This window comes from Melospiza melodia, unplaced genomic scaffold (genome assembly GCF_035770615.1).
Source record: "Melospiza melodia melodia isolate bMelMel2 unplaced genomic scaffold, bMelMel2.pri scaffold_18, whole genome shotgun sequence".
NCBI lineage: Eukaryota > Metazoa > Chordata > Aves > Passeriformes > Passerellidae > Melospiza > Melospiza melodia.
This window is the reverse complement of record NW_026948525.1, coordinates 15,372,564-15,396,356: the sequence shown is the minus strand read 5'-3', so window position 1 is coordinate 15,396,356 and position 23,793 is coordinate 15,372,564. Positions and strand designations below refer to the sequence as shown.

The 23,793-nt window shown below is 53.0% G+C and overlaps 1 pseudogene; it reads right to left on the bottom strand.

The window, feature by feature from the left end:
- The window catches only part of LOC134433393 (zinc finger protein OZF-like), a 498,900-nt pseudogene that overhangs the window by 415,373 nt on the left and 59,734 nt on the right, over positions 1-23,793 (bottom strand).

Genomic DNA, 23,793 nt, shown 5'->3' with positions numbered 1-23,793 from the left:
CAATTTCCTGCTCCCACTAAAACTGCACTGCCCTTGCTGCCCTCCCGCCTCCCCTGGAAAGCACAAAAGGCAAAGATCCCGGGCTGGGATAAGAACGATTTATTGGGAACAGCAACAAGATAAGGAACAAATGGGACAGAAATTTTATTGATAACAGAAAAACTATTTACAGGGAAACTAAACACAATTCACTGGGTCTGCCTGGCCACAATTTCCCCTGTCTGGAAATTTCACCCTTTTCTTCAGGGAGAGAGAGAGTCCCTTTCCTGCCCCTAGCAATGACCTGAGGTGGGAGTAAATGTAATGACAGAGCAATGGCCAGACCCTCATGTTCTTCCATCCCATATCCTATCATTGGCAGGGGCAGGAAAAGGTACAGCTGTCTTCCCAGCATGGATCACAGGGAAAATGGGTCCCCAGGGCTCTTCCCAACGTGGGTTCTCCCATGGGGAAAAAGCTGGAGCAGTGCATGAACTCTTCCTGCAGTTGGGGCATGGGCAGGGTTTCTTTTACTGGTGACTTCGTTGGTGTCTGGTCAAGTGAGAGCTGCTGGAGAAGCTCTTCCCACACTGGGGACACTCGTAGGGCCTCTCCCCAGTGTGGATGCACTGGTGGATGATGAGGGTGGAGTTGTGCTTGAAGCCCTTCCCGCAGTCAGGGCAGCAGAAGGGCCTCTCAACCGTGTGAATCCGCTGGTGCTGGACGAGATGAGAACTGGTGTGAAACTTCTTCTGACACTCAGGGCACTTGTGGGGCTTCTCCCCAGTGTGGGTCATTTGGTGGATGATCAGTGGGGGCCTCCTACTAAAGGTCATCCCACATTCCCCAAACTTGTATGGCCTTTCCCCAGTGTGGGTCTTCTGGTGGGAGATCAGGTTAGAGTTCTGGCTAAAGCTCATCCCACATTCCCCACACTCGTAAGGCCTCTCCCCAGTGTGGGTCTGCTTGTGCCTGATGAAGTGGGTGTTGCGCTTGAAGCCCTTCCCACAGCTAGGGCAGAGGAAGGGTCTCTCATCCGTGTGAATCCGCTCATGCAGGAGGAGATCAGAGCTGGTGTGAAACCTCTTCTGACACTCAGGACACTCGTAGGGCCTCTCCCCACTGTGGATGCGCCGGTGGCGGACAAGGGTGTAGTTGCGCTTGAAGCCTTTCCCACACTCAGGGCAACGGAAGAGCCTCTCATCTGTGTGAATCTGCTGGTGCTGGAGGAGACTGGAGCTGGTCTGAAACCTCTTCTGACACTGGGCACACTCGTAGGGCTTCTCCCCAGTGTGGATGCATTGGTGCCTGAGGAGGGCGGAGCTGTAGCTGAAGCCCTTCCCACACTCCCCACACGCATAGGGCCATTCTCCGGTGTGGATCATCTGGTGGCTCATCAGGGTGCTGCTCTGCCTGAAGCTCTTCTCACACTCTGAGCACTTGTAGGGCTTCTTCTGATCATGAAGCTTCTCATGGACCACCAGCTCTGAGCTTTGGCTGAAGCTCTGTCCACCTTCATGGCTCAGGGTGGGTCTTTCCTCCTGAGAGCACCCTGGACTGGCTTTGGAGCCCCTCTTCCTTTGGGATCTCTGAGGCATTTCCTCCCAGTTGGAATTCTGCACCGTGGCACTGCTCAAAACAGCTTCTTTGACAAGGTTCTGTTGGGGGAATTTATCCTTCTTGGTCTCCATCCTCAGCTTCTTCTCTGGGGGAGGAAAGACAAAGAGAGGATGGGATTTGCCTCCGTGCCAGAGGGAAGGGGAAGGAGATCCCCCCAGTGCATCCCCGGCAGGACAGCATTGGCAGCAGGGTTGTCCTGCAGCCAGGGGCCATGCTGGGCTGGGAGATGGAGCAGGAGAGAGGGGGAAAGGGGCACTGACTTCCTCCTCACCTGCCTGGGTGTCCTGGGGCATCTTCCTCGCAGTCTCTCCCTCCATCTGGCAAAGTTTTAGGAATGGGAAATCCTGTTTTGGGAGGAAAACAAGGAATGAGCACACTAAATTTTGCACCGGATTGAAGGCAAACCTGAGGGAGAGTCTAAGCCAGAATTCCAATTCAAAAACAAAATTAGGATCAAGGCAATGATACAGAAACACTGCCTTAAACTGACCGAGTCAGGATATAACCTGACTCAGGTTGGTCAGGGTGGTTGCAGCAGTCCCATTAAATGGTGGCTTCAGTCCTGTTGGAGTGACAAAGGTGATTCTGTTAAAGCAGTGATCCTGTAGAAGTGTCTGGGCTTCCTCTGAAGGTCCAGTGGTGGTTATGGAGCTCTTGTCCTCTGGGAATCCAGTAGGCAAGCAGCTCCTGGTATTTCCAGCCTCAGCTTATATCCAGGTAGAAATTCTTGGATCCTCCCCCTGGGCGGAGCATCCCACAATGGGAGGATGGAATTTTATCAGTCCTGCAGTGACACTCAATGGCCCATTCACAGAAGATATCTCCCCTGGAGGGCGTTATCAGGGCTGAGTCATGGAAGAGATAAAGAACACTGCCCCACCTGTTTATAAGAGTTGATGAAGATGGGGATTGAAAACATGCATTTGGTTACATCTTGCATGGCAACCTGAAACAGTGGGGTAATCCCTGCTCAGGGGGTGAACACCCCCCCATTACCCAAACTGGCTCAGGTGTAAAACCCCCACCCTGGGAAGGTCCACACACAGGGGACAATGTCACACTCGCCCTGCTCCAGGTGAGGTCTCGGTCCCTGTCACTCCCTTACTCTCCTCCCTCTTCTCTTTCTTTCCATCTCTCTCTCTACCTCACATTTACTGTTCAATAAAATCCACCTTGGATTTGGTCTTTTTAGGACCTTAATTGGGGCAGAGGCATCTCTCCAGCAATTTTCTTAACCAGATTGTGACATTATTTTGCCATAGTGGGTTCAGGGCACTGTTCTCTGACCCCAAGTGCCTTTGACAACAGCATGGTTCCCTCCTATGAGGAGGTTGTGGTTCTCTCTGGAGGAACTCTTGGAAATTTGGACACAGCTTCCTCTGAGCAACTTATGGGAGAACTGATGAGGAAAATGGCTGTTGTAGGTGGCCAGTGAAAAAGAAAATGTTTTTTTGTCCTTCTTTGAAATGTTTGTTAAAATCACTGGAGGAAAGGGAGCAAATGATACCAGCGAGACTGACAAGGTTCATTCACCCCATAATGAGGAACACAAGGCTGCTATAAATCCCACAAAAAGCCCAGCTCAAGTACCTAAATTCCCAAATAACTCTGGAATTCACAGGCTTGGGTTCTTTGCCAAATGTGAGAATCAGTATTCTCTTCATTCCTGTCACCTTTGTTACAGCTACACAAAGTTTCCCCTTCCTTTTAATAATCTGTATTGGGCCTAATTTCCACTTTTCTTTTATTGGAACCTGCCAGCAGCTGAGCTGGAGCTGTGCAGGAACCAATGAAACTTGGAATTGCCACAGAATTTCTTCTATTGTCAGTTTATTCCTGTTTGGGAGTTGTTTGCATTTTCATCACATGTGACTCTTGGGAAAATCAAATATTCATGAAAGTATTTTATGTAGGATTAAGTTTGATTTCTGCCTAATTTATTTTGTCCAGTGCCCTGGGGATGCTCAAGGGGTCTCTGTGCCTCTTATCCTCGGGGACGCTCAGGAGGAATTTGTTGCGATTGTCCCCAGGGCCAATCACCCCAGGCCATTCCCCAGGGGGTCTCCATCATTCTCACCCCAGGGAATGCCTGGGGGGTCTCCTTCCCTCTCACCCCTGGGCCAGGGGGTGCTCAGGGGGGTCTCTGTCCCTCTCAGCCCAGGGGATGCTCGGGGGTCTCTGTCCCCTCACCCTGGGGGATGCTCAGGGGGTCTCCATCCCTCTGGCCTCAGGCAATGCCTGTGCAGGGCTTGGGACCAGGGGCTCTGTGTCCCTCTCACCACTGAGGGTGCTCGGGGCTGGGGGGCTCTCCAACCTTCTCACACCTGGGGAGGCTGGGGGGGTCTCTATCCCTCTCTGGGGTGACAGAAACAAAGTAAAATTTTTTCTGCTCAGAAATCAAACTTAACCCTCCAAAAAATGACTTTAATTTGCTTTTCCCACAAGACACTTTTGATGGAAATGCAAAAAAACCCCAAACTTTAATAAAATGACAAAAGAAGCAAATTTGTGGCAATTCCAAGTTCCATTAGTCCTGCTCAGCTCCAGTGTAGCTGCTGGCACATTCTGATAAAAGAAATGTGGAAATTTGGCCGAATTCACATTTTGAAAAGGAAGGTAAAGCTCTGTGTAGGTGTTAACAAGGTTGATAGGGACAAAAAGACAAAATATTCTTAGATTTGGCAAAGCCCCCCAGTCTGTGAAAGAGAAAAGGGGGGTGGGCAAGAGAGAGACAGAGACAGAGACAGGGCAAGTGTGACATTGTCCCCTGTGTGTGTGGCCTTCCCAGGGTTGGGGTTTTACACCTGAGCCAGTTTGGGTAAGGGGGGTGGTGTTCACCCCCTGAGCAGGGATTACCCCACTGTTTCAGGTTGCCATGCAAGATGTAACCAAATGCATGTTTTCAATCCCCATCTTCATCAACTCTTATAAACAGGTGGGGCAGTGTTCTTTATCTCTTCCATGACTCAGCCCTGATAACGCCCTCCAGGGGAGATATCTTCTGTGAATGGGCCATTGAGTGTCACTGCAGGACTGATAAAATTCCATCCTCCCATTGTGGGATGCTGGGCCCAAGGGGAGGATCCAAGCATTCCTACCTGGATATAAGCTGAGGCTGGAAATACCAGGAGCTGCTTGCCTACTGGATTCCCAGAGGACAAGAGCTCCATAACCACCACTGGACCTTCAGAGGAAGACCAGACCCTTCTACAGGATCACTGTTTTGACAGAATCACCTTCATCACTCCAACAGAACTGCAGCCACCATTTAATGGGACTGCTGCAACCACCCTGACCAACAGGGTGTCAGGTTATATCCTGACTCGGTCAGTTTAAGGCAGTGTTTCTGTATCATTGCCTTGATCTTCATTTTCTTATTAAATTGTAATTCTAGCTTAGACTGTCTCCCAGGTTTGCCTCCAAACAGAAAAAAACTCAAAGTGCTCATCCCTTGTTATTCTCCCAAAACAGGATTTCCCATCCCGAAACCTTTGTCAGATGGAGAAGGAGGCTGCGAGGAAGAGGAAGATGCCCCAGGATATCCACGCAGGTGAAGAGGAAGTCAGTGCCCCTTTCCCCTCTCTCCTGCTCCATCTCCCAGCCCAGCACGGCCCCTGGCTGCAGCACAACCCTGCTGCCAATGCTGTCCTGCCGGGGATGCACTGGGGGGATCTCCTTCCCCTTCCCTCTGGCACGGAGGCAAATCCCATTCTCTCCTTGTCCTTCTGCCCCCAGACAAAGAGATGAGGATGGAGACCAGGAAGGACAAATCCCCACAGCAGAACCTCGTGGAAGAAGCTGTTATGAGTGACTCCAGGGCAGAGGAAGCCAATAGGGAGGAAAAGCCCCAGCAATTCCACACAAGGATGGGCTGCAAACCCAGCCCAGAGTGCTCTGAGTAGGAAAGACCCAGCCTGAGCCAGGAAGGCGGGCAGAGCTTCAGCCAGAGCTCAGAGCTGGTGGTCCATGAGCAGCTTCATGATAGGGAGAAGCCCCACAAGTACTGGGAGTGTGGGAAGAGCTTCAGGCAGAGCAGCACCCTGATTTGTCATCACATGATCCACACTGGAGAATGGCCCTACAAGTGTGAGGAGTGTGGGAAGGGCTTCAGCTACAGATCCGCCCTCATCAGGCACCAATGCATCCACACTGGGGAGAGGCCCTACGAGTGTCCTGAGTGTCAGAAGAGGTTTCACACCAGCTGGAATCTCCTCCAGCACCAGCGGATTCACACAGAAGTGAGGCCCTTCTGCTGCCCTGAGTGTGGGAAGGGCTTCAAGCACAACTCCAACCTCATCAGGCACCAGTGCATCCACAGTGGGGAGAGGCCCTACGAGTTCCCCACCTGTGGGAAGAGGTTTCAGAGCAGCTCCAATCTCCTCCTGCATGAGCAGATTCACACAGATGAGAGGCCCTTCTGCTGCCCCAACTGCGGGAAGGGCCTCAAGCAAAACTCCCACCTTGTCACCCACCTACACATCCACACTGAGGAGAGGCCCTACCAGTGCGCCACATGTGGGAAGAGGTCCACCAGCAGCACTGACTTGACCAGACACCAACGCAGGCACCAGTAAGGGAAGATGGAAATGCCCCAGCTGCAGGAGGAGCTTCATCCCCCATGAGAAAACTGTGTTGGGAAGAGCTTGGGTGATCCATGTTCCCTGTGATCCATGCTGGGAAGACACCTATTCCCTATTCCTTCCCCTGTCAATGACATGGTGTGGAACTGACGAACATGAGGGTCTGGCCATTGGCATGTCATTACATTCACTCCCACCTCAGGTCACTGCCAGGGGCAGGAAAGTAACTGTCTCCCTCAGGAGAAGGGTGTCCTTTCCAGGTGGGGGATATATGTTTCTGGGAAGAGCCAGGTGGCTGTGTTGTAGTTTTCCCAGTAAACAGTTTCATTTATCCCTTCTGTTAGCAATATTGTTTCTGTTCTGCTTCTTCCTTATCTCATTGCTGTTCCCAATGAATTGTTCTTATCCCAGCCCGGGATCTTCGCCTTTTGTGCTTTCCAGGGGAGGCGGGAGGGCAGCGAGGACGGCGCAGTTTTAGCGAAAGCAGGAAATTGGGGAATCCCATTCCTGAACCCTGGCCCATGGAAACCGAGCATCCCAGCTGGTCCCAGCCTTGGTGGCCATGGCAGCAGCCTTGGGAGCGGGTCTCTGGCTGGGGCTGTGGGAACCTCTTCCGTCTGATGCCCAGGGACAGGAGTGGAGGGAACGGCTGCAGCTGAGTTGGGGCAGGCTCAGCTTGGATGTCAGGCCCATGGAAACCGAGCATCCCAGCTGGTCCCAGCCTTGGTGGCCATGGCAGCAGCCTTGGGAGCGGGTCTCTGGCTGGGGCTGTGGGAACCTCTTCCGTCTGATGCCCAGGGACAGGAGTGGAGGGAACGGCTGCAGCTGAGTTGGGGCAGGCTCAGCTTGGATGTCAGGAAAAGGTTTTTGCCCAGAGGCTGCTGGGGCCCTGCCCAGGCTCCCCAGGGAAGGGTCCCAGCTCCAGGGCTCTCTGAGCTGCAGCTGCATTTGGACAGCGCTGCCAGGCCCAGGCTGGCATTGTTGGGGTGTCCTGTGCAGGGCCAGCAGTTGGACTGGAGGATCCTGATGGGTCCCTCCCAGCTCAGCCAATTCTGTGGTTCTGGGATCCCATGAGCCTGGGGATGGGGCTGCCAATGGTTGCCATGGCAACGGGCTCGGTCTGCAGGCCTGAGCTGGTGTCCATGGTAACCACCCCCGGCATGGGGTCCCATGGAACTGCCATGGAAACTGACCATAGTAACAGGGGCCTGGTGATGGTTGCCATGGAAACTGACCACAGCAACAGGGGGCACGTGATGGTTGCCATGGAAACTGACCATAGCAACAGAGCATCCTGGTGATGGTTGCCATGGAAACTGACCATAGCAACAGGATCCTGGTGATGGTTGCCTGCTAAGGATCAGATTCGTCACAGGCCCTCAGAGGGGCTCCATGGGGACTTTCCAAGAGTCTCCAGGCTCTTTCAGAGCTGGAATGTCACAGGCACAGACAGGGGCTCCATGGAGACCTCCCAGGGCTTTCTGGGGATGGTAAAGAGCCGTGTGGTCAGAGGCAGTCACAGCCATTCCATGGTGACATCCCAGGGCACCTTGGACTGCAAAAGCACCAATCTGTCACAGGCACTCATGGGGGGCTCCACAGTGAAATCCCAGGAGTCCCCAGGCTGCCAAACATCTGGGATGTCCCAGACACTCACAGGGGTTCCTGCCATGGGCACAGTGGGAGCTTCAGGCAATGTTTATTAGAGAAGCTCCTCTTGCGTCACAAGGTGCAGAAAGGAGCCCCAATAGCCCCCACAAACCCACAGATACCCCCAAGGACCTCCAGGCTTTCTCAACTCCTTCTGTGAGAGGAGCCTTGGAGCAGTGGTTTCCAATCCGAGTTCCAGACTTTTACAGAGTTTGTGTGTAAAGAATTATAAAGTTGGAATTAAATCTTTGTAGAATTTGTCCCACAGGATTAGGGATGGCACACCAGATAGTTTTATATAAATATGTATGATATATTATGGTAATGATTAGAGAAAATTGCCTAAATCATAAATATTTAACCAGGATGTAAGAGATGTATAATATATTAGATAGGGCACTAAGAAATTATTTCAAAGGAACTGCTTTAAAGCAAAATCTGTAATTATGCAGAGATTGATGTTACTCCTGCAGACCAATGACTGTGGGCAAATCCCTTCGACTCAGGCTGGAGCAGTGACCTTCAGGGGTGTCCCCACTGCAGGGAGGAATTTCCACACCCCCCAAGAAGGGAAATGTCAGGAGATGCTGCCATTAATATTTGGGATGGGGCTTTCCTTGTCTGAGGTGCTGCCTTGTCAGTCAGATGTGCCCAGGCTGGGCCAGCTCAGCAGCTCTGCAGAAGCTCTCAGTGGTGTCACTTGGTTTTTCCTTTCTCTGGGGATTTTTCCAGCTCTGCCACAGCTTCAGCTCCCTCTGAGGATGTTGAACTTTGGGATGGAGGAGTCAGGCTGGTTTCAGCATTATTCACCCCAAAAGCAGTGTGACTCCCCTCCTTCATTTCCCACTGGGGGCTTTGCACACAGGGCCTTGCTGGATTTGCTGCAGCCCATTGCAGGCAGAGCCTCCTGCTCCAGCAGGAACTGCCTCTCCTGTGCCATGAGCAGGGCAGGTCCCGCTGCAGGAAAAGCCCCAGGCCAGCCCCAGCACAGGGAAGGCCTCGGGCACAAGGGCAGAGTGCCGTGCTGGGAGCTGTGGCAGGGGGAGCCTGAGGCACCAAAGGCACCTTGGCAGCAGCAGCTGCTTGCAGGCCATGGCCAGAAGCCTCCCTTGGCAGCCCGGCCTGGTGGCCACCACTGCAGAACTGCTGCCTCAGGGCTCATTCCTGGCTGGGCTCTGAAAAGCCACTTCTGCCCCAGGAGCCTGACTGGGAAGCCACTGGCCCTAGCACCTTGGGGACAAGATATGAATGACAAAACTCTTCATGCCAGCAGAGCCAAGGCAGCGGGCAGAGGAAAGGGGAGAGCCAGGCCCAGGGGACAGGGCTGCCATGGTGATGGCTTTGAGGTCCCTGCCCCTGCAGCAGCCTGGCTGCCCTCAGCAGACATTCTGGCCAGAAGCCTTGTGAGGGCACCCAGCACATCAGAGAACCCACAATGCAGGAATTCTGTTACTGGGGATGAGAGGGTTTCAAGGGGCAAGGTTGCACAAAGCCCCTTCTCTTGGACAATTCCTGGGATGGGGAATCCATTTCTCTGGAAAAACAGCTGCAGTTTCTTGCCACTTTCTTAATTGTAAATTATTTCCTCCTTTTAACAAATGTTAATTTGTCCCCATTCAGTTTAAAAATACTGACCCGTTCTCTGTCACTGTAGGATTTAGGAGAAAATAACTTCAAATGCTATTTTCCCCTTTTCACAGACCTTGGAGAGGACTCAAAAATCTCCCAGAATGGGGTTTGGAGGCCTCATCACAAAACCAGCAGGGAGAGTCTGCGGCCTCTGTGGTCAGTGGTGTAGAGACTGAGGACTGAAAGGGAATAGCCTGGGAGGGATGGATGGGTGGTTTCAGAGAAGCTGGAGCTTTTCTTCATAGTAGGAATAAGCCTGAAGAAGTCCTAATAGCACCAAGTGCAGCTTGGGAGGTCCAGACTGAACACCAGCAGAAAGGAATTTCCCTGTCAGGGAAGGGCTGTGGTGCAGCATGTCCCCAGCAGGAGCCTGGAGCAGCCCAAGGCTCTGTGTGGGCAGGCAGAGGCAGGCAGAAGGCAGAGCTGTCAGCAAAGGAAAAGCCCAGCCACGTGGGGCAACCGGGGATACCGACAGCCTGCAGGGACAGAGGTGCAGGTTTGCTCAGCAGCAGAGACACCTTTCCCTCGCTTGTCCCCAGCTGTCATCACTGCCACCAGTGTTCTGCTCTACCTGGAACCTGGGGACGTTTTCTCAGTCCTGTCCCTCAGATGGATCTATTTAAAGTATGAGAAACTTCAGTGTTTCACCCTCTTTTTGAGTCCCTGAGAAGGTTTTTTGAGCACACTCTGAGAGACTGAGTCTGATGCAAAGAGCACCAAAGCCCCAGAGGGTCATTAAAGTCCCTGTGCTGTGTCTGTGCTGCTGAGCTGGGCCGGGCTCCTGGCCCAGAGGCAGCTCCTGGCAAGGGCAGCGCTGCAGAGAGACAGCTCTGGCCAGGAGCAGCTCCTGTGCACAGCCCATCAGGGCTGGGGCACTGCCAGGGCCCTTCAGGGACACCAGCAGGGCACAGACAGGGGCAGGGCACAGAGCTCACAGGGGCTCAGCACTGGCAGGGGCTGTGGGATGTCCCCGAGGGGGCTGTGTCACAGCAGCACCTTTGGGGCTGTGTCATGGAGGCACAGAGCAGCTGGGATGTCAGCAAGGGGCTGGGGGACAGAACTGAGGGGGCTGTGACATCACAGAGCCAGCTGTGACATCATACAAGGTGGTTCTGTGACATCACAGTGTGGGTTGTGACATAGAGTATGATATCACAGAGCAGCTGTGTAATGTCACAGAGAAGGCTGTGACATCACAGGGTGACTGTGTCCATCACAAAGCTGCTCTGTGAAATCACACAGCAGATGAATGAGTTCATATCAAGGTTATGTGACACAAGAGAGTGGTTGTGTGACATCACAGGGGCTGTGTGACATCACAGATGGCAGTGTGACATCACAGATGGCAGTGTGATATCACGGCGGCTGTGTGAGGTCACAGGGACTCTTTGACATCACAGGGATTGTGTCATCACAGGGGCTGTGGGACATCAAAGGGACAGTGTGACATCACAGGGGCTGTGTGAGGTCACTGGGGAGGTCACTCTGCCCCGGCCCCCCTCACAGCTCCCCCCAGAGCAGTCCAACCCTGCTCATGTGCAGTGGGGTCCCCTGTCCCCCTGGGTCCCCACGCCTCCAGTCCCGCAGCCTCCCCCAGAGGATGTTCCTCGAGATCGACCCCAGAGCCTGACACGGGGACGGGGGGCTGGGGCCCTGGGGGTGGCACAGGGGAACAGGGATGCCCTGGCAGTGTCCCCGTGTCCCCCAGGGCCAGAGCCTGGGACAGGGCTCCTTCACCCTGTTATAGATAAATATTATAATATTGGGTTTTTGCAAATATTAAAAGGGATTTTAAATGTGTGATGTTAAAGTAACTTTGTTCTAAAGATATAGTTTTTATTTCTTTGTTAATTAAGCTCAGTGAAATAGTTGCTTGTGTTAAACTGCCTGCTTGTGTTATAAGGAAAAGTTTTGTGAAATTAAGGTATAGTTGAATTACATTGTATTATTATGTTATTTTAATTGCATTATGTTAAGAGGTTGGGGGGGTTATTAGAATGTTCTAGGAGAAGGGTCCAGGGTTTGCTGGACGGGCAGTCTAGTGGGGCAAGGCGAGGTTAAAGAGTGATTGGATGGAAGATCTGACCAATCATTTGAAGCCCTGCAGAAAAGATTGGTCCAGAATGAATGGCGCTAAAGGCCAATGAAAAGCCTGGAAATGGACCAATCACCATGCGGATCCAAAATGGACCAATCCTGGACTCAAAGGAGTCTATAAATGGGGGAAGATTGGTATTGTCGGCGTTCTTCTGTTTGGATACTTGTTTTCTGGAGAGAGCCCAGTGCATTTGGCTGTAGCGGACTGTTCTGGTTTTGGCTCGCTGTGTGGGTGCTTGGGCTAATCCTGGGTACTCCATTCCTTGCAGGTATTTTAATAAACGAGAACCTCTTTCTCCAGAGAAAGTTTGGCCTCGTTCATATTCATAACAGTGAAACAGTCGGTGCACTGTGAGACTGCGGGAAGGGCCTGGGCACAGCAAGGGCTGCAAGTGCCCAAGGCCAGGGGCTTCTCAATGCAGTTTCCAGTGGGCTCAGCTGCTGAAGTGTGCTGGGTGTGGCCCTTTGTGATGCAGGGCCCTTGATGATGTAGGGCATGGTGGTGTCCAGAGACCATTGTGACATCAGAGAGCCCCACCATGACTGAGAGTGTATATAAGGAGCACAGAGCCCTGGAGTGCCCAGTCTCGTGAGAGCTACTCTCGTAGAAGGAAGCAGCTTCTGGGATCTGTCCGTGCTACAGGAGCTCCGACATGGAAGAGAGCAAGAGAAAGCTCAACTCCTTCCAGTCACCCAGCCCCCTGCCCAGCTGGGGGCAAGACCAGGCCCTCAGCGGGCACTTGGTGGGGGCAGTGGGTGCCTCAGCCTGGCCACGGTCAGACACTGAGGAGGAGGAGGAAGAGAAGAAACCTGACAGAGATGACAAGGGGCCAGATGTTGGGGCTCGAGAGCTTGGTCTAAGAGAAAAGGCAACAAGCTGTGAATTGTCCCAGTCGGTGCGAGCAATGGCAGCCAAGGAAGCGTCCCCATGCAGAGCAATGAGTGCCCACGAGTTGCAGCAGTGCAAGGCGGCTGTGAGGGTGCTGTGGGGAGAGGGGGCACAGCAACAGCCCTACCAGTGGCAACAAAGGGCAACAGTCCAGGAGCTGCCCCCAATGGAAAAGGAGGTGACTGAGCCAAAGCTGAGCCAATGAGGGGAAGGAAGTGTGAACAGGCGGGAGAAGCAGGCGCATTCTTCTGCCCCCAGGGAGGAGGTGCCATCAGCAGGGACACAGAGCCCAGTGCCTGCTCCAGACAGCCCCTGCTGCCTGGCCAGCCCCTCAGCCAGCCCACTCGGAGCCAAAAGCCCCAGGGAGCAGCTGGAAGAGGCAGAGCAGGGCTCAGTGCTGGCAGAGAAGAAGAGTAAGAAGAGCACCTCAGCTGGCAGCAATGAAGACTGGGAATCCTACAGCCAGACTGAGCTTTGCCAAGAGTGCCAAGGTGGGGCAGAGCCAGAGCTGTCCCAAGATGTCAGCAGCTCCCAAGACCTTTGCAGCTGGGCAGACTGCAGTGAACCAGAGCTCAGAGAACTCCGAGATGATTCCATGGAGGAAGACAGCAGCAGCACAGACCTGCCACAGGACTGCTGTGAAGGTAACAGCATCTTCAGCTTCGGGCCCACTCCCTTGCTGTGGGAGGAGGAGGAGGAGGATGACAGCTGGCATGAAGTCAGCATCCTGGAGCTGTCTGAAGGAGAAGGCAGGGCCCAAAGGCTGGCAGATCTTGCGGCAGATGGGCTGCCACTGCCCATCCCCACAGTCACTGCTGAGGCCAGCCCCAAACAGCACGCATGGGACACGATTTGTGCCAGAGTGCTCAGCAGGGAATCCCAGAGTCATTGAGGTGGGAAGAGACCCTGACGCTCACCCAGTGCCACCAGCACCCTGGCAGCACCATCATCACCTCAAAACCACATCCCCAAGGACCACCTGGAAGCAAGGGACCATTGGGACACTGTGGGGCCTCATGGAACTCAGGGAACATGGAACAGGTCTGGCTGCTTTGGTCACCCAGTGGCTACGTGACAGCTCTGGCTGATCTTAGGAAGTCAAGGGCTGTCTCTCATCAGCTCCTGGAGCACTGGGCCTCCGTGCTTTTCATGCTGTGGAAAAAACCTGTCTGACTTTTCAGATGCCCATTGCCAAAATTGGTACTCTCCCTAAAAAATTTCCTCAATGCAAGGGTATCTTGTGAAACAAAACCTGCCAGCTCTGGCTGGCCTTGGCCTCTGGTGGTCACCTCTCATCTGCACCTGAAACAGAGGGGCTCTGTTCCTTCAGTCCTATGGAAAAGAACTGACCTTCTTGTCCAGGGACCATGGCCAAAATTAGAATTTGGCCTCCAAAATCCCATATATCCAAGGATTGCTCCCACACAAAAGTAACCAGGACAGTCATTTCAGGCTGGCCCTGTCCTCTGGTGATTTTCTTAGACAATGAGCTGAATGTTTTCATTTGGAAACACCTTGGAGAGGGCTCACAGATGTCCCAAGGAAGGGTTTGGAGGCCTTGGGAACATGAGCACTGTATAGGGACAAAGGAGCTCTGTGCTCAGTAGGGTGGAGACTGAGGACAGTGGAGCAGAGCCATGAGAGTGTTTAAAGGGAGATTTCAGGGATAGTGGATCCTTTTGACATAGTGGAAAACAGCCAGAGAAAGAAAGAATTAATGCCAAGGGCAACTGGGGAGGCCCAGACTGGCACCAGGAGAAAGGAATTTCCCTGCCAGGGCAGGGCTGTGGTGCAGCACGTTCCCAGCAGGAGCCTGGAGCAGCCCAAGGCTTTGTGTGGGCAGGCAGAGGCAGGCAGGAGGCAGAGCTGTCAGCAAAGGAAGGGGCCAGCCAGGTGGGGCAGCCGGGGGATGCCGACAGCCTGCAGGGACAGAGGCGCAGGGCAGGGACACCGTGGGACAGCCTGGGCTGCACAGGGCACAGGGATGGGCAGCAGCTGCAAGACAGCCCTGACAGAGCCAACATGGGCAGCACTTTGGCCAAGGCTGCTGGCCCTGGGGCCAGGAGGGGACAATTGACCCTTGCAGGGCTGGGGCCTCATTGCCTCCTCGTCCCTGCTCAGCAGCCTGGCAGGGGCCGCCCCATGCTCCTGCCCTTGCCATTGCACATCCCCACATGCCAGTGCTCATCCCGGGAAGAGCCCTGAGCAAGGAGGGAGGGACAGAATCTGCCTGGCCAGGGGCTGGGGCTCAGGCCTTGGCACACATCCCTGACACACATCCCCACCATTTCCCTCAGCCAACCCCCGGCACTCAGAGCAGCTGAGGAATGGAGTCACATCCAGGAGTGTCCCCAAGGCTCAGGATTGGGGCCCAGTCAGTGAAATCTCTTTATTGCTGATCTGGATGAGGCCATTGAGGGCACCCTCAGTCAGTTCCCAGGTGAGCCCAAGCTGGGTGGGAGTGTGGCTGTGCTGGAGGGCAGGAAGCTCTGCAGAGGGATCTAGACAGGCTGGAGCCATCCATGGGCCCAGGACAATTGGATAAGGTTCACTACGGCAAAGGGCCAGGTCCTGCCCTGGGCTCACAACCAGGCTCCAAATCCCTGGCTGTGCCCTGCCCCTGATCCCCACAGCCTGTCCTGTTTCTTTCATCCCTGCATTGCCAGGGACTCTCTGGGACAAGGGAGCTCTGCTCTGGGTATGGAGGAAGGTCCAAGTGCCACCACTGGGGTGGGAACCACAACTCATCAGGTTTGTGTCCTTTGGGGGTCAGGAACTGGTGAGACTCAGAGGCACAGAAAGTTTCTCTTCATGGCCAAAAGACCACAGTTGAACAGGAAACAATTTAATAACAATCTCACTCTTCCCTGAGCTATGTGCAATGTCCCAGCAGAATCTGATGAGTCCACCATCCACAAGTGATTTCCATACTAAAATTATTTTTAGACAAATATGGTTCTGTGATAGATATAAACACAATTAAGTTCTTGTATCAGGATGCTCATCCTGGACTGAGGATAGAACAGCTCAAACAATTCCTGATTTGCGAATCTATGGATGGAAAAGAGAGGTCAGGCTGCTCTTGGTGTTGAGGAAATGCTGAAACCAGCCTGACTCATTTCATCTCCTCCTGCCCTGGCTGATCTCTCCTCTTTCTCCTTCCGCCCATTGGCTTTTGTCTCCCACCAGACCCCAGTGAAGAGCCTGGCTCTGTGTTCTCCATCCCCTCCTCACTGGCACTGCCAGGCTGGGATGAGGAGCCCCTCAGCCTTCCCTGCTCCAGGCTGCACAAGCCCAGCTCCCTCAGCCTCTGCTCACAGCCCAAGGGCTCCAGCCCCACCTTGGAGGCCCTTCCCAGACCCTGCTCCAGCTGCCAGACATCTTTCCTGCCCTGGGCAACCCAACCCAGGCCACAGTGACCTGGATAATCCCTGTCCTTGCTGTCCTGGTCACACAGCCCTGGCCCCTTGTCCCCTGTCAGGCTCTGGGGTGGATCCTGTGGAACATCCTTTGGTGGAGGCTGTGGCTCCAGGTGGGCCGGGGAGATCCTGGGGGACAGGGACCCTGCTGGGCATGGACAGAATTGGACTTGTTGGGAGAAACTGTGAGGGGGAGCTGGGGCAGGGTGACCAACCCAGTGATCTCACACAGCCCTGCTGGGATGTCACACAGCCCCTCTGTGACGTTACAGGCTGCTCTGTGATGTCACAGCCCATTCTCTTATGTCACAGAGCTGGACTCTGATGTCACAACCAAATCTCTGATGTCAGCATCTGCTCTGTGATGTCAGATCTCTGCCCAGTGATGTCACAGCTGGCTCTGTGATGTCACGGAGACAGTATATGATGTCATAGATGCTCAATGACCTCACATATCCCACTCTCTCACATATCCCACTTTGTGATGTCACAGCTCATTCTGTGACCTCATGTTACCAGATGATAAATTGTCTACACCAGGTGAGCTGACACCTGGAGCTTGTTCTCCACAACCCCAGGCCTGTGGAAACCACACAGTGCCCATTGTAGGAGAAGGGGAACTGGAAGTTCAGCAGCCTCAGTGTCCTGCCAGCTCAGCCAGGCCCACGGGAATATTGGGGTCCATGACCACCAGGGACCACCAGAGAGACCTCCAGGACAGAAGAACGCATGTAAAAGGGGAGAGGAAACATGTTAATGATTTTGGGGAAATGATTATCATATGTATTTTTAGTCCAGGACAATCAGTGAATGTATGTGCAAAATACAGAAAATAAAGAGAAACTTCCCTGTTCTCAGCATGCACAGCTTTGAGAGGAGCTCTCCCCCTGTGCATCCCCCTGAATAAATAATGCTGCTTCTTAATGCTGCATTGGTGTTAAGGAGTTTTCTGTTTTACTGAATTTTTGGTAACACTCCCAGTGCCAAGGAAAGCTCTGTCTGCTGCTGTTCACAAACAGAGAAGGGCTGGTGGCAGATGTGGGGCTCAGAGGCTGCCTGGGGCACAGTGACCATGGAATAATCAAGTTTTCAAAGTTCTGTGAAAGAAGGAGGGGCAGCAACGAAACTTCTCCACTGGAATTAGGAAGGGCAGACTTGGGCCTGTTTAGGATGCAGATTTGGGGAGTACCAAATCAGATAATGATTTTTTTAAGAGAAACAGCCCTTAAAAACAAAGGGGTCCAGGAAGGATGGGCACATTTCAAGAAAGTAATCTTAAGGGGGAAGGAGCTGCCTGTCCCAGTGTGGCAAAAGATGAGCTGGTAAGGAAAATGACTGGCGTGGCTGCCCATGGAGCTTTTGTGGGAAGTCAGGGGAAAAAAGAGTGAGCATCACCTTTAGACAGAAGGTCAGGCAACTTAGGAATTGTTTAAGGATTTTGTAAAGTCATGCAGAAAGAAAAGTTTTGATGTGAAAGCTAAATTAGAGTTCAACTAAGACACTTCTGTGAAAAATAATAGAAATTATTTCTATAAATAAATTAATAGCAAACAATGGGATAAGGAGAACCTCTACTCTTTATTGGATACAGTGGAGAAGATAGTAACTAAAGATGAGGTAAAGGCTGATCTACTTAACACCTTGTTTATCTCAATTTTCAATATTAGGACAGGTTGTCCTCAGGACAAGTGTTCTCCTGAGCTGGTAAATGGGCACAGGGAGCAGAACAGCCCCCCTGTAATCCAGGAGGAAGCAGTTGGTGACCTGCTGAGCCACTCAGATGCTCACAGGTATGGGGATTGGATGGGATCGATCCCAGGGGGATGAGGGAGCGGTGGATGAGCTCCCCAAGCTGCTCTCCATCATTTACCATCAGTGCTGGCTCAGCAGGGAGGTCCCAGAGCACTGGAGGTGCCAATGTGAGCCCATCCCCAAGCAGGGCTGGAAGGAGGATCTGGGGAACTCCAGGCCTGTCAGCCTGACCTGGGGGCCTGGCAAGGTTATGGAACAGATCACCTTGAGTGCCATCACAGGGCACCCACAGGATGGCCGAGGGATCAGAGCCAACCAGAGTGGATTTAGGGGTGGCAGGTCCTGCCTGACCAACCTGGTCTCCTTTTATGACCAGGTGACCCACCTGTGGATGCAGGAAAGACTGTGGATGTGTCTATCTGGACTCCAGCGGAGTCTTTGACTCTGTCTCTGACAGCATTCCCTGGAAAAGCTGCAGCCCACGGCTTGGGCAGGTTCCCTCCTCGCTGGGAGATTTAAGAGCTGGCTGGAGGATGGGCCCAGAGAGTGGTGGGGATGGTGCTGTATCCAGCTGGTGTCCAGGCACTGGTGGTGTCCCCCAGGGGTCTGTGCTGGGCCCAGTCCTGGTTAATATCTTCACTGGTGATCTGGCTGAGGGGATTGAGTCCAGCATTCACAAATTGCAGATGGCACCAAGCTGGGTGTGAGTGTGGATCTGCTGGAGGGCAGGACAAGAAGACACAGCCTTAAACTGCACCAAGGGAGGTTCAGGCTGGACAATAGGAAGAAGTTCTTCACAGAAAGGGTGAGTGGGAACTGGAATGGGCTGGCCAGGGGGGGAGGTGGCAGAGTCACAGTCCCTCTCCAGTGGCACTTAGTGGCATGGTCCGGGTGACAAGGCAGTGTTAGGACATTGGTTGGACTTCATGATCCAAAAGTTTTTTCCAGCCTATTTGATTCTGTCACTCTGTGATGATTGGGACATTCTGGGGCCATTGTGACACTGCAGGGCCTTGTGGAACTAATTGGACCATGGTGACACCGTGCAGCCCCATAGAACCAGGGGTCCATTGTTGTGCTCCGGGGCCAAATGGACCCAGAGAGTGCACTGTGACACTGTGAGTCCTTGTGGGACCACAGAAGCCATTGTGACACTGCAGGGCCTCGAGTAACCAAGGGGTTTCACCATTTTGGCACTGCAAAACCAAGGGCACCATTGGGAGACTCCAGGGCCAAGAGGAGCCAAGGGGCCATTGTGACACTGTGGGGCCTCGTGGAACCAAGGGGACATTGTGACACTGTAGGATCCTGTGTAACCAAGGGGCCACTGTGACACGATGGGGACTCAAGGAATCTGGAATAATGTGACACTGTGTGGCCTCGTGGAAACAAGGAGTCCGTTGTGATGCTGAGGGGACTTCTGGAACCACAGAGACCATGGTGACAGTGTGGGACCTTATGTGACCATGGGGTCATTGTGACACCATGGGGCCCCATGGACCCAAGGGGCCACTGTGACACTGTGGCACCAACGAGAACATTGTGACACTGTGAAGCCCCATGGAAACAAGTAGTCCATTGTCACATTTTGGGGCCCCATCGAACCAAGGAGACCATTGTTGCTCTGCATGGCCTAATGGAACAAAGGAGACCAGTGTGACAGTGCAGGGCCTGGTGTAACAAGGAGGCCATTGTGACAATGAGAAGCTCCATGGAACCAAGGACATCTTTGCAGATGACACCAAGCTGGATGTGAGTGTTGATTCTGTGAGAGCATAGGAGGGCTCTGCACAGGACCCTGGACAGGCTGGATCCAGAACCCAAATCCACCAATGTGAGATTTAGCAAATCCAAGTACCGAGTTCTGCACTTTGGCCACAGCAACCCCTGCAGCACTACAGGCTGGGGACAGAGTGGCTGGACAGCAGCCAGGCAGAAAGGGACCTGCAGGGACTGATGGACAGCAGGCTGGACATGAGCCAGCAGAGTGCCCAGGTGGGCAAGAAAGCCAATGGCTCCTGGCCTGGATCAGGAATGGTGTGGCCAGCAGGACCAGAGCTGATGTGCTCAGCACTGATCTGCCCCCAGCTCTGCACTTAGACATTGCTGCTGCAGCTCCAGAATAGGGAACACAAGGGGATCACTGCAGAAAACTTTGCTGGGAGATCCTTTAGCTCCTTTAAAGACACCAAGAGCACAGCCCCTCACTGACACAGTCTGTGGGCACAGGAAAGGTGCAGAGAACCAAAATGAGAAATGGCTCAAACAATGGTTTTACTTTGTGGACAATATAATAAAACTAAAAGAAAGGGGAAAAAAGAACAAATCCAAAAGAACAAATCCAAAAGAACTATCAAAGATTATTTATATTACAAATTATTCATATTACTTGGCCTGTTCCTGCTGCAGCCCCAGCACTGCCACCCCCAGGGCTGTGCCCGGCCCCGAGAGCACTCAGGCCCTGCAGCAACACCAGGGCCACCAGGGCAGCGGGGCAGGGCCACGGCAGCAGCACTGGCAACACCAAGTGCTGCTGCTGCTGCTGGGCACAGCTGCCGGGCCAGCACTGATCTGCCCCCAGCTGTGCACACAGACATTGCTGCTGCAGCTCCAGAGAAGGCAACAAAAAGGCATCTCTGCAGAAAACTTTGCTGGGAGAGCATTTAGTTCATTTAAAGCCACCAAGAGTGCAGCTCCCCATTGAAATGGGCTGTGGCCACAGGGAAGGTGGAGAGAAACATAATGAGAAATGTCACAAGGAATTACATTTATTTTTAGATAATATGAAAAAAGTAAAACAAAGAAAAAGAGCTTCCAAAATGAAAACAAACAGAAGTATCAAAGATTATTTTTATTACATTTATTTGTAGAAATTAGCAAGCATTTCAACGTTTCTGAAAGCATCCAGTCATCATTGTCTGCACTGCAGCCTTGAGCTCCTGGTTCCTCAGGCTGTAGATGAGGGGGTTCAGGGCTGGAGGCACCACCGAGTACAGAACTGACACTGATATATCAAGTGATGGGGAGGAAATGGAGGGGGGCTTCAGGTGAGCAAATGTGCCAGTGCTGACAAACAGGGACACCACAGCCAGGTGAGGGAGGCAGGTGGAAAAAGCTTTGTGCCGTCCCTGCTCAGAGGGGATCCTCAGCACAGCCCTGAAGATCTGCACATAGGAGAAAACAATGAACACAAAACAGCCAAATGATAAAAAACGGCTAACTACAATGAGCACAAGTTCCCTGAGGTTTGATTGTGAGCAGGAGAGCTTGAGGATCTGGGGGATTTCACAGAAAAACTGGCCCAGGACATTGCCATGGCACAGGGGCAAGGAAAATGCATTGGCTGTGTGCATGAGAGCATTGAGAAAGGCACTGGCCCAGGCAGCTGCTGCCATGTGGGCACAAGCTCTGCTGCCCAGGAGGGTCCCGTAGTGCAGGGGTTTGCAGATGGACACATAGCGGTCATAGCACATGATGGTTAAGAGGGAAAGCTCTGCTGAGATGAAGAACATAAAGAAAAAGAGCTGAGCAGCACATCCTGTGTAGGAGATGTTCCTGGTGTCCCAGAGGGAATTGTGCATGGCTTTGCGGACAGTGGTCCAGATGGAGCCCAGGTCAGTGAGGGCCAGGTTGAGTACGAAGAAGAACATGGGCGTGTGCAGGTGGTGGCCGCAGGCTACGGCGCTGATTATGAGGCCGTTGCCCAGGAGGGCAGCCAGGGAGATGCCCAGCAAGAGGCAGAAGTGCAGGAGCTGCAGCTGCCAATGCCAGCAGGAGGAAGTGGCTGATGGAGCTGCTGTTGGACATTTGCTGTGCCTTGGCATTTGGATCTGTAAAAAAAGTGATCATGGAATAATTGGGTTTGGAGAGGACCTTAAATATCCCAGCACAGCCTGGGGACACATTCCACACACTCCCTACCCAGGGCTCTGCTGGCTGGAGCTGTCCCTGCCAGCAGCTGCTTCCCTGTGCCCAGGGCTGGGCCCTGCCAGTGCTGCCAGAGCTCAGCCCAGTCCTGGGGGCTCAGCTCTGCCCTGAAAACCCCTCCCAGCTCAGGCACTGCCCAGGGACAGCTCTGGACCTGCAGGCTCTGATGGCAACGTCAAAGCAACCCTGAGGAGGCTGGATAAACAAGACAAAATGCAGCTTCTAAGGGGCCCTGTGCTGTTTTCTGTCATGGCCTGGTTTAGCAACATCTGAGAAAATTTTTTTTTTCTCATCCTGGACTGCCAGATGAATATCTGTGTGCAATTTCCCATCAAGACAACCCAGCAGTACTGGTACTTTAAAAAAGCAGGATTTTCCCTTTTATGCAGTCCCTGCCTCGCTCCGCTCCCTTTATAATCTACTTGGAAATGTTCTGCAGGTAAATGCCATGCTGGGAGCAGTCCTGAACCATGCAGCATCCTCCCCACAAAAGGAGAACACTTCCAAGCCTTACCAGCTGTCTCCTCCCTCCCAGATCTTGTCCCCCAGTGCTGGAAGCAGCTGCCAGGGCTGGCTGAGAGCTGTCCCTGGCAGGCAGCACAGTCCCTGCCCCAGCACAGCACCCTGGGCTTCAGGACCCTGCTCTGCAGGACAGCCCTGGGCACCCCTGGCTGTTCTGCACAAGAGACAGTCAGAGAATGTACTCACAGGGTCTGTAGGCATTGGGATGTTCCAGCTTTAGGAGATCACTGCAGGAGCTGCAGCTGCATTGTCCTACAGCCAGAGGTTCCTGTGCCAAGGGCTGGCAGTGATTCTGCCCCAGGCACTTCTCAGCACCTTCCCAGCCCTGACTGATTGAAGCTCTCTGTGCCTCTCTGCTGTGCCTGGGACGGCTGCAGGCAGAGCCCCAGCCCTGCTGGGCTGGCAGAAGAGCTGCTCATCAAGAGAAATGTGCTTTTGAAGCTCTTCTTGGTTACCAGGAGCTGCCTCTGTGCCAGGAGCTCAGCCCAGCTCAGCAGCACAGACACAGCACCAGGACTTTAATGAGCCCCTGGGGCTTTGTGCTCAGGTCCTGAACATCAGTCCCTGAGAGGGAGCTGAAGAAACCTCTCCAGAACTCCAAGTCAGAATCACACTCCAAAGTTTCTTGGACTTTTAATGGGTCCCACTGAGGTTCACGACTGAGCAAGTGTCCCCAGGCCCCAGGCAGAGCAGAGAACTGCAGGCACAGATGACAGGTGGGGACAAAGAGAAGCCAAATCTTGGTGCCCTGGGGCACAGCAGCAGGGTCTGTGCCACCAAGGGCTGTGAGGAGACACCTTGTCCTGAGGCCCTGGGGCCTCCTGGCACAGCCCCAGCCAGGCTGGGCACTGTCAGCCCCTTGTCCTGCCCTCAGCATCTCCCCCTAGCCCACATCCCAGTGGCCTCAAGGACCTGCTGGAAGGAGTCCCTGGGGAGCCTTGCTCAGCAACGGCCCTGGGGCCTCCTTAATGCTCCCTGCAGGGACTGCGGGTTTTTCAAAGGACTTTGGGTTTTGCTTTTGCCTTGCAGTCTCTGAGAGGTTTATGCAATCCTGGCCTGCAATTATCTGCTGTAATTAGTCCCTGGAGAGGCTTTGTCAGTAACAACACTCATTGTGGCTCATTAATGCTTCAAGGTACTTCAGTTGTTTGAAGGTACTTGGTGTTTCCCTTTTGATACAGACTCTGTGAGAGGTTTGTGCACTCAAGGCCCCAGTTATCTGCTTTAACAAATCCCTTGAGAGCTTTGTACTGACACTCAGTGGGGCTTATTAATGCCTTGAGAAACTCAAGATTTTTAAGATGCTTTATGGATTTAAGAATACTTTTAGGTGCTTTTAAGAATTTTCCTTCCCACGCTGAGTCTCTGAGAGGTTTTTGTGCCGTCCTGGTCTCCAATTCTCTCCTCCAAGGGGTCCATGAGGAGCTTGTGTTGGGTATCTTCCCCCTTTCTGTTTTACAACAAAGATGGAACTGAAATAATTTTGTAAGACTTTCTAAAAGCATCCAAACAAGCACGGGACAATTAACAATACAGCAACAATCAGTTAGAAAATTAATAGTCTTGTTTTAGCTAGACATCATCCAACCCTTTAGTCCCTTGGATTGGAAGAGTTTATTCACCCAGTCTTTGTTTTCTACTTAAAGCTTCTTGAACCCTTCCTTCAGTACCTGAATGCTCTTGTGGATTGACTCGCTGTGGATGGAGAGGTTCATGCAACACATGCCCT